Genomic DNA, 11,381 nt, shown 5'->3' with positions numbered 1-11,381 from the left:
CGGTCCTCAAACTTTTTTTTCGTGGGTCACTTGAAAATTGCTGAGGGTCTCGGTGGACCACTTAATGATCTTTCCAAATGTTGTTTATACCATTAGCTAACTATTGTAAAGCGCTTTGGATAAAAGCGCTATATTAAAAAACCCTTAATAATAATTAATGCTTTTTGTTCTACAAATAAAAGCACACAACTCATATTTTAATATCAGTAGACTTACCTTTCTAATGCAATGGATGTGTCCTCTCTCCCCCGCCGCACCAGCCCCTGAGCTTGGGTTGGGAAGGAGGGGGGTCTCTCTCCCCAGCCCCCAAGCTGGGGAAAGTTGCCTCCTTCTTAGGCCACCACAGGCCACCTGCACATCCCAAATTGCCCCCACTCCATCTTCTCACCCCACTGCCTCCTCCCACCTACCCTCTATTCCCCCCAAGGCCACCACCTCATCTTACATGTGTGTCTTCTCCAGGGTCCAGGCACATAATTAGTGAAGCCAACTCTTCGCGGCTCCACTAATTAGGTGGGTGGTCCTTCATTCTCTCGTGTGCGGCTGCCCAGGTGTGCACCTTAGAGGGAACTATATGAAATCACCTGAATGGAGCTCGCAGACCACTGATGGTCCACAGACCTCAGTTTGAGAACCTCTGCTGTGGCTGCTTCCAAACAATGGCTGATTTAATACACACTTTGGTTAGAGCTATACACAAAATTCATAAAATCAATCAGAATTCATAAATTGTTGTAGATGTGTTTGTCCTGGGATATTTGAGAGCAAGGTGGGTGAGGTAGTATCTTTTATTGGACCAACTTCTGTTGATGAAAGAGACAACTTTTGAGCTCTTCTATAAGCTCAAAAGCTTGTCTCTTTCACCAACAGAAGTTGGTCCAGTAAAAGATATTACCTCACCCATCTGGGCTCTACGTTGTACATAGACAGATTTCCCCAAACAGTCATATCAATCAATGAGGTTACACTGGTGTAAGTGGGAATAAATCAGGACCTCTATTTTGACTTTTCAACAAGACCATGATAGGGGTTCATACTTATTTCGTTTACTCAAAAAAAAACCCCAAAAACGTATCTGAAATGTGCATCATTGTAGAACCTTTTACTGAATTGAAGACTGCAGCTTTACTCCCAGATCCCATTTCAAAAAAATGCATTCCTAAAAGATGTGAGTAAGACCAGATATCCCTGTATAGATCTTTAACAACCTCTGACTTTGCCTTTTGTTAGGCTATATTTTTCTATATTCCACTGACTTCACTGGAGTTACTCCTGACTTACATTGGTGCACAGATTAGAATTGGGGCCCAATTGTCCCTTCTGAGGAAACAATAAACCACTATTGGCTTCAATGAAAGTTACTCATATATAGTGGCAGCTAACAATCTAGCTTGACACAAGCTGAGGATCTGGCTCATTATATAAAAAAGATTGTTGTATTTATTATCTCTAGATACAGTTGTTAGGAAGAGAAATACACTCCAAGAAAACTCTCTCACACACATGCACGTAATTCTCCTTCCCAAATATTTATTCATTTCTTAGATCAATTTTTTTCACATTATCTGGCCTGCTGACATAACCAATATGGTATTACAAAAAAAAGAAAATCTAAATAGAGAGTTTATACCGCCATTATTTTAAGTATATTGTACACAGTCTCTGACAGTTTGGTTGTGTATTTTAATGTGTATTATTCAGCTTGTCGTTTATAAATTGCCAACATTGATTGAAAGCCAGTTCTGACACGTCTTTTACTTTAAAAACAAAAAATCTGTTCTTAAAACTGAATAGCTAATTCATCACAGATATGGCCAAGGAGAAGACAATTAATATTGTATTCTTCTTCCCTTCATTCCCACTGCAGTGTGTGAGGGTGATTCAGTTGCTGAAATTGTGTTCGTAGTGGATGAGAGTGTTTCAAAAGCAAACTTTGACAACATTTAAACATTCCTGCAAGATACAGTCTCCTCTCTTGCTGTGGAGGTGAACTGCATAAGGACTGGTCTGGTGATGTATAGCAGTCAGTCAAAAGTGATATCTTTCTTGAGCACAGAAACAAATAAAACTGATATTCTGCAGAAAATAGAGAGCCTTTCTCCCAGGGCCAGAAAGGCCAACACCGTGCTACCATTAATGCTACAAGGAAAAGAGTCTTCTCTGAACGCGCTGGAAATAGAAGGACCCAAGGGGTAGAACAAATAGCCATTCTGATCACCCACCAGCCCTCTGAAGACAACCTGCGTGGCATAGCTAGTCTCCTTAGGAGAGCTGGTGTGACTGTGTTCACCATAAGCATTGAAGGTGCTAATAACAACCAGTTAACACTGGTAGCATCCTATCCTCAACAACAGTATGTTACTAATCGACAGGCATTTTCTGGCCTGCTAAATCAAATCAAGATTTTTCAAAAGAAACTCTTGAATCAAATACAGAACAAACTCTTTGTCCAGACTGGAAGAAGAGAACTTCTCAAAACCGGCAAACTTTCTATGGAACTGCATTTCTATTCTCTTTTAGGGGAAGGGTTTTAATTAACAATAGTCTGAATCAGAACTCAGTATCCCAGATCCAGTGAACTTTGAATCCATACTCAGATCCACACTTCACACTTGGCCCTTTTCTCTGCAATGGACATTGGGGCAGTTCAGCTGTGGAATGGAACCCGGACCCAGACTTTATTTTTCACATATTGCCCACTTCATATTATTTAACTGAGATGATGCAAAAATGTATAGCCCCATTCTGCACTGGGATCTGTTAGCGCAGGTCCTTGGTGAAGTCTCGCTGACTTGAGTGGGACCCTGTGTGGATGTAAGAGTCCAAGCTAGGAGATACCAATACAGGATCAGTGCCTACATTATTTGATTTAGTTGGCTTAGTAGGTGGTTTTGAATTGTTGGGGTTTTTTTTGTTTTTTTAACCTTTTCTTATGTATAATTATTTGTATATCCCCATAAATGGGAAGTGGATGTACAAAATCTATCTGGGAGCATTTCAATTTATTTTTACATTACTGAAACATTTTACAGTGGCAGCTTCCAAAGCCAAATTATCCATTTTACTGGCACAGGCCCCAATCCTGCAAACAACTATGGACGTGCTTAACTTCAAACACGTGGGCTGTCCCACTGACTAAATGTATAGTGAGATGGGAATCTGGATTATAAAACTGGGTGAAACAATACAATAGCAGTTTTGGGATGTGAGAGGAGCTAGGCTTTAAATCTTGTTTCATTTAGAATATACACTTTCTTTAAAAACCAGCGTGAGAGGGAGGTGAGTGGGTCCATTGTTAACTCAATGCTGATGAGTGCCAAAGCATCTCCTTTATTACTGTGGCGGCAGTGGCATCAGATCCTCAGTGTGGAGTTGAAGGCATTTTGTTTGCAAGTCAGCACTGGAAATCTGAGCCACTGGCCATCATCTGATTGACAAGCAGGAAAGATCAGCAGGTGGCTTGGGTAAGATGAGGGATAGCATAAGAAGGATTTTAAAAAAAATCATGGTTTTTTTTTTCTGGTTCAACTCTCATCTTGAGATGTGGAATTTGAGTGGGAGAATCAAAAATTTGTAATTTGTCTCAATCCTGCAATGAGCTCCATGCAGGCAGACCCTGTGCCTCCACAAAGTCCAGTTGATTTCTGCTGGGCTCCATGTGAGCATTGGGGTCCACCTGTGCTGAGACATTACAAGATTGGAGCCTTAAATACCGTCAGTATGTCACAGGGAAAAAACTCAGCGCAAAGAGACATTATGCACACCTCCCTGTGTCAGCAAAACCAATTGTACTTTGTGGGGGATAACCCCCACTGCAGGCAGCTGGGGTCTCCACTGCCACTCTTCCTCGGGATTCCTGTTGGGGACAACTTTTATCTCCCATTTGGCAGCATTCCAATGGCGCTTGTGGAAAGTTACTTTAATCAGCACACTCCGTGGCTGCCCTAGCTGTGCTAACATTTCAGTCAACTCATCCTGCATTTCTCCCAAGCCCCCAGAGTAGGAGGGATTTGCAACATCACATTCTATGGCAGACTTTTTGCCACTGTGGAACTTCACCACGGCTTATGTTATGGTAATCCCTGGTTGAATCTGCTCCCCCTATCTATGGCTGAAATTTTCAGAACATTCTAGAGCATTTAAATTTATTTAGAACTAATGGAAAGTTTGTGTCTGAATCCAGCAGACAGCTCAGAAAGAGCTCAGCCTAGATAAGGTGGAAGAGGTGTTTCTGTGCATACCAGCCCTTATGCCACAGACAATTTCTCTTTCCATCCAGGATGTGTGGAGACAGAGAAAACTGATATTTATTTGCTCATTGATGGCTCATCAAGTCTTGACTATTTTGACTTTGTCGATTATATGAAATTTTTTGAAGGAAGTGATTAAGATGTTTAACATAGGACTGAGTAACGTTCAATTTGGAGCTGTGCAGTACTCGCACTTCAATGAATTGGGGTTTGAACTTGATAAATACAATAAAACCAACGATTTAGTGAAGGCCATTGAAAATATCAGGCAAATAGGTGGAAATACCAGTAATGGGGCAGCTCTAATTTTCATTCAGCCAGTATTAAAAAAGGCAAGGAAGCAGCGAGCTGGCAGGGCACCTTGTCACCTCATTGTCTTAACAGATGGGGAGTCACAGGACAATGAGAAGGCCAATATTTATGCTATTGGAGTAAGACATAATAATAAAACACAGCTACTTGAAATTTCAGGGGGTTCAAACAGGGTATGCTTTTTAGACAACTTTGATTTGCTGAAAGACATAAAAAATGAAGTTGTTTGAAAGATCTGTTCTGAAGAAGGTGAGAGAAATTTTGATTTTATCTTTGGAACTCAGAAAACTTTGTCTCCTGTTGATTTAGCAAACCAATTATGTCAAGTATATAATATGATGAGGCTAATATTCTAGTTTGAATAACTGAAGTGAACAACAGTTTGAATTTCAAAGGCGACTAGTGATTTTTGGTGTCTTGCCTGTTGCCAGACACCATAAAAAGGGCTGATTTTCAGACAGCACTCAGCACGCATCCTCTGAAAATCAGGCTTCTCTGTGGTGTCTCAAATTGGGCATCCAAAATGGAGACTCCCCAGATCACTGTTTACTTTTGAAAATCTGGGCCAGTGGATATATTTGTTTGATGTATCTTGAGTGAGGTCATATTCTGAAAGCCAGTTATAACGAATGAAGTTTTCTTTATTGCAAGAAAACAAAGCAATTTTGCCATGTATAGCCACAGTATATCACTTTTTAAAAAAAGCTCTTTTTGAGACTGATTAAAACTACGCATAAAGGCATTAGTTTTGCTACCTTTTTTCTTCTCAGTCATGTACCAAAGAATATGACTTTACATCTAAAGGCAATTGTCCAGAACGGAGTAAGTTTTCTCTCAACTAGTCATTGTGTACTGCCATGTTCCTTAATTAAGGATTGTGCAAATGCCCACAGTGCACTAGTTCTAGTCTCAGATGGCAATCTGGTGATATGGCTATTAACATTATTGTCTGTGTAAGGGTACATCTGCACTACAGGATTATTCCAATTTTACATAAACCGGTTTAGTAAAACAGATTGTATAAAATCGAGTGCACGCAGCCACACTAAGCACATTAATTCGGTGGTGTGCGTCCACGGTCCGAGGCTAGCATCAATTTCTGGAGCGTTGCACTGTGGGTAGCTATTCCGTAGCTATCCCATAGTTCCCGCAGTCTCCCCCACCCCTTGGAATTCTGGGTTGAGATCCCAGTGCCTGATGGGGCAAAAATCATTGTCGCGGGTGGTTCTGGGTAAATGTCGTCAGTCATTCCTTCCTCTGGGAAAGCAATGGCAGACAACCATTTCGCGCCCTTTCCCCCTGGATTGCCCTGGCAGACGCCATTAGCATGGCAACCATGGAGCCTGTTTTGCCTTTTGTCACTGTCACTGTATGTGTACTAGATGCCGCTGACAGAGGCGATTCAGCAGCGCTACACAGCAGCATTCATTTGCTTTTGCATGATAGCAGAGATGGTTATCAGCCATTCTGTACCATATACTATGCCATTGCCAATTTACAATGAGATGACGGTTACCAGTCCTTCTGTGCTGTACCATCTGCTGCTGTCATAGGTGCCCCTGGCTGAGATCGGCCGGGGGCGCAAAAGACAAAAATGGGAATGACTCCCTGAGTCAATCCCTCCTTTATGGTATCTAAAAATAGAATCAGTCCTGCCTAGAATATGGGGCAAGTGTACTAGAGAACCAGTGTATCAGAGAACCAGAGAGCACAGCCGCTCCATGTCAGATCCTGCAGAAATGATGAGCTGCGTGCCATTCACAGGGGGTGCCCCTGCAACAACCCCACCTGTTGATTCCCTCCTCCCCCAGCCTTCCTGGGCTACCATTGCAGTGTCCCCCCATTTGTGTGATGAAGTAATAAAGAATGCAGGAATAAGAAACAGTGACATGTTAGTGAGATAAAATGAGGGGAAGGCAGCCTCCAGCTGCTATGATAGTCCAGACAGGACATTAAGCAGTGTGGGGGAGAGGAGCCCAGCATCCCGCTGCTATGATAGTCCAGGCAGTACAGAATCTTTTCTTTACACATGAAGGGCGTGTTGCTATGATGAAGACGGTTACCAGCTGTTCTGTACTATCTACTGGGAATGACCAGGAGGCCAGCCAGGAGCACTCATGGGCTGATGATGAGGACGGATACCAGTCCTTCTGTACTATACCATCTGCCACAAGGCTGATGATGACGATGGATATCAGTCATATTGTACCATCAGCCACCAAGGAGGGGGGGCAAGGATGCTACAGTTCACTGCCACAGCATCACGTCTACCAGCAGCATTCAGTAGAGATAGGGTGACATTTAAAAGAGTCAAGAGACGATTTTTTCCCTTTTCCTTCTGGGGGTGGGAGGGTGGGTAAATTGACGAGCTATGCCCTGAACCATCGCGGACAATGTGTTTGACCCTACAGGGATTGGGAGCTCAGCCAAGAATGCAAATGCTTTTCGGAGACTGCAGGAACTGTGGGATAGCTTGAGTCCTCAGTCCCCCCTCCCTCCCTCCATGAGCATCCATTTGATTCTTTGGCTTTCCGTTACGCTTGTCACGCAGGAATGTGCTGAGTCCCTGCTATGGCCTCTGGAGATTTTTTAAAAATGCTTTGGAATTTCGTCTTCTGTAACGGAGCGCTGATAGAACAGATTTGTCTCCCCATACAGCGATCACGTCCATGCTGGAGCTCTTTTTGGATTTGGGACTGCATTGTCACCCGTGCAGATCAGAGCTCCACGCTGGGCAAGCAGGAAATGATATTCAAAAGTTCTCGGGGCTTTTCCTGTCTACCTGGCCAGTGCATCCGAGTTCTGATTGCTGTCCAGAACGGTCAGTGGTGCACTGTGGGATACCGCCCGGAGGCCAATATCATCGATTTGCAGCCACACTAACCCTAATCCGATATGGTAATACCAATATTAGTGCTACTCCTCTCGTTGGGGAGGAGTACAGAAACCGGTTTAAAGAGCCCTTTATATCAATATAAAGGGCCTCTTAGTGTGGACGGGTGTGGCGTTAAATTGGTTTAACGCTCCTAAAACTGGTTTAAACGCGTAGTGTAGACCAGGCCTAAGACTGCAAGCTGCCAACAACCCCATAAGGTGGGAAGAAAATGAATGCATTGAAGATCAGGCTAACTCTGGCAGCAATATGCAGCGTGGAGCAGGAGTTTGTGATCAACAGGCACATATTAAGAGTACTATAGTTGTATTGCTTGTTTGTCCTGTAAACTCCTGAATCTTTTTGGTAAATTGGGAAACAAACAGGACACAGCCTTCCTGTGCATGTGTCCATACAGGCTGGACAAAAGTGTCCTTCCGTATTGCTCTGCAATTAAAAGGAAACTGTCAAGGTAGAAAATAGCCAAATTCTGATCAGTTGTGTGGGTTTTTAATTTCTTTTTTCAAAGTACCACATTACTTTTCAGACAGTTGTTCACTCTTGTCGTTGTTATTGTTTGTTTTTAAACTGCAGGTAAAATATCTGTAAAGTAGAGTTCCCCTTCATAAAATTTCCTGATCAAATTCCCACTGAAGACATTAATAGTGTCCCATACATCCTAGAGTTTGGATCTGTGGAAGTAATGTATTTGGAGAACTCCAGTGATTGGTCAGTAATGAAGCTTTATTGAACATTCACAGCAAACTTTTATGAAGAAAATTTCATGATAACTTTTTAGCATGCAGATTGATGGAGTGAGTAAGTAGAAGTGGCAAAAAAAATCAGTATTTATTTGGTTTAGGGAATTTAGCTCACACCTTAAAATTTACATTTGTTGTTTGTCTCCTTTCTGATGAACTGAGAGCCATATTCCTGCCTCAGTTATGTCCATTTAGTTTTACTTTTAAAATGTGCAGCCTGGGTTGTTTTATACCAATTTCTTCCTTCTGTAGCCTTCAGAGAAATCAAAGTTGACTTCATGTTTCTAGTTCTGGAAGCATAGGACCAGATACCTTTGTGAAAATGAAAACCATCATGAGAGACCTGGTGAACAAATCCGATATTGGCACAGAAAAAGTGCAGGTTGGGGTTGTCCAGTTCAGTCTCACAAACAAGCACCGCATGATTTGGCCTAATGGATGATCTGTGCTCAGGAACTAGCTAAGCACAGACATGTCAGGGGTGTTGCAAAGTTGACTGAGATGCAGTGGCAGAGTTCTGAGGAAATGTAGAGCAGCAACATGATCTGTATAGGGGCCCATACTTCCAGTCCTGTGCTTGCATAAACACACACATTTTCTCTTGACATGGTTGATTAATTAGTTAGCCATCAGCCTCTCAAGTTCCTTGTCCATGGTCCTGTCTGTCTCATGTGCCACAGCCACTGGAAAGCTTATAGACCTGTGTCTCCGTTGCCTTGCATCTTGGGTAGTCATTGGTACCTGTGCAAAGTGATTCTAAAATGCTACCACTTCTGTAAGTGTGTAATAATATTTTATTACTCCCACTTGGCACTCACTACATAGGTGTAAATGACTATGTAAAGCACAAGATAGTGGAGAATCAGATTCGTATTACTTACATTCCTTAAAGCACATGCTTGCTTCACACAGGAAACCTGTATTTTTAGGAGCACTTTCTGTCTTGGTAGTCTGTACTGGTGTTTGAATTATTTGTTGCAAATATATTATCTGATAAGTTGAGCCCTTTTGCTGTTTGTGAACTGCATGCAAACCAATCCCGATTTCTGCCAATATATTCATTATCCATAAATATTTGCTGAATAGCTTACATGAACAAATTTCTGCGTGTGGGTTGTTCATGAACTGTTCACTAAGACTACTTTCTATTGTTAATCAGGATGTGTGATGGGCCACTTAAATCACATAGTCTACTTCATGCCTGGATAAATTAAAATATTTAACAGAAGAAAAATGGATGACAAAAAGTAAATAACAAATACAGCATTTCTGGTATCAGTTCTCATGTTAATGACCATTTGTGTTACCATTCATAAAACTTTGGGGATTCACAAACTTTTTTACAACTATGCAGGAGTTGTCAAAATCCTTGTGAACCAGACCCCTACTTCTCCCCCATCTCTGCAACTAATTTTATTCAAATTTGAATTGTTTTTTGATTCTCAATGAGATTTTAAAAACAAGCCAGGTTTGCAGTTTCTATTTTCAGTTGTTTACATTTCCGATTTATAATTTAAAATGTATTGTTTGCATACTTTCATTACTCAAAAATAGCTTCACCAATTTTGCTCAGACTTGAAAATAAATTTTACCTTTGGGCTGACAGCAAGTATGGAAAATATCAACCAGAAATTAATTTAGAAAAATTATGAGCAGCTGAAATTGTTGTAGTAGAACAGAAGTTAGAATTAATTACTAACTATAGCAGCTAGTCACTACCAGCAATGGCTATAATACTTCATTAAAATTCTTTTCCCCTCTGTCTTCCATTTAACTAATATTTAAGTCTCTCAACATTTCTGTCTCCTGGAATACATATTATATTTTTTATACACAATGAGCAAAGCCTACTATCATTTAGGATGACTTATTTCAGATCAAGAAAACCAGACTAGAAAGGAGGAATATGCTGTAGAGCACGATCCTGGAACTCCCCATGGACCCCTTCTTGGGGTCTTATTTATTAAGTCCTCACAAAATAAAAATGCAATTCCTTTAGCCTTCCAAGCTCAAATCCTTCCTTTCTTAGAGCTTTCTATTTGCACTTGTTTCAGGACTTCAGGATGGTCAGGTTGATCAGGTTCTGATTTTGATAAAGCCAGAGTCCTTGGATCAAGGTCTCATTTATCCCATTTGAGGGTGGGATTAGATAGAGGTTTTGTCCTATCCTGAATAGTAGTTATTAGTTAGGGCTAGATTTTTCGTGTGTGTGCTGTGAGTTGTGAAGGTGCAGAGCCCTGCAGGGCAGTCAGAATACCCAGGAGGAATTTTGGCTGATTCAGATTTCCTTTTTGGAATGCCCAGGTAGCATGCTCTGCCATGCTGGACTGTAAGCCTTGGAGACAGTGCAGGATATGTTCCTCTCTCCACACCTAGACAGCTCTGCTGGTTGATGCAGAGGTGGTGTCAAAGCCAGGGTCTAGCACTCACCCTACCCCTCTGTGGCCTCTTCCAAGGTCCCAGTTCCCACAGATGGTCAGCATTATGCTCCCCATCAGGACTCTGAACAGGTCCTGCTGAGGAGCACCAGGTGTGTATGTTGAGGGGAGTTCCTTGCACACCTACAATAGGTTGTCTGTAATTTCTGCCCTCCTGTGCTCTTGTGTTGCTGCATTGGCAACTAATATAAAATAGAAACAATAATAAAGGACAACACACCCAGAAAAGGCAGGTGATTTAATTAAAATGGTCTATTCATAGGGAGAAGCTGGCGCTGCTGGATATGGCGAACCAGGAAATAAAGGAGCAGAAGTAAACAGGAAAAAGGAACCATCAGTGAAAACTAACTTCTTTACATATTTTAGATTTTTTTTTACTGCAAAAGTGAAGGCTGAAAAAATAGTAAACAAGGTGTCCTAGATATTTAGCCTTAATTCTAAAGAACTCCCACATCCTCCTGTCTTTTATCATCTTCCCTCACTAAACCTAATTCAGGCCCCAATTCTGCAATCTGCTCTGTGTGCAGACCCTGACCCCGCATGAAGTCAGTGGGGTCTGGCATTGGTTCAGGGTCTGTCCATGTAGTTCTCACTGCAGGACTGGGGCCTCAGACTGTACGCTCCTTGAGACAGGGGCTTGTCACTTTACTTGTTTGTGAAGCACCAGGCATACATATGGCATTGTATAAATAATACAAATAAACTTTTTTGCTAAGGGTAAGATATAAGACATTGGTAAGTATTGCTG

The 11,381-nt window shown here is 41.8% G+C and overlaps 1 pseudogene; it reads left to right on the top strand.

Annotated features, from left to right (window-relative positions):
* Positions 1-1,080: 1,080 nt before the first annotated feature.
* On the top strand, positions 1,081-8,637 carry LOC123376338 (annotated as a pseudogene).
* The last annotated feature ends 2,744 nt before the right edge of the window (positions 8,638-11,381 follow it).

Source organism: Mauremys mutica, chromosome 8 (genome assembly GCF_020497125.1).
Source record: "Mauremys mutica isolate MM-2020 ecotype Southern chromosome 8, ASM2049712v1, whole genome shotgun sequence".
NCBI lineage: Eukaryota > Metazoa > Chordata > Testudines > Geoemydidae > Mauremys > Mauremys mutica.
Note: the sequence above shows the minus strand (reverse complement) of the source record. Positions and strands in the feature narration are given on the sequence as shown.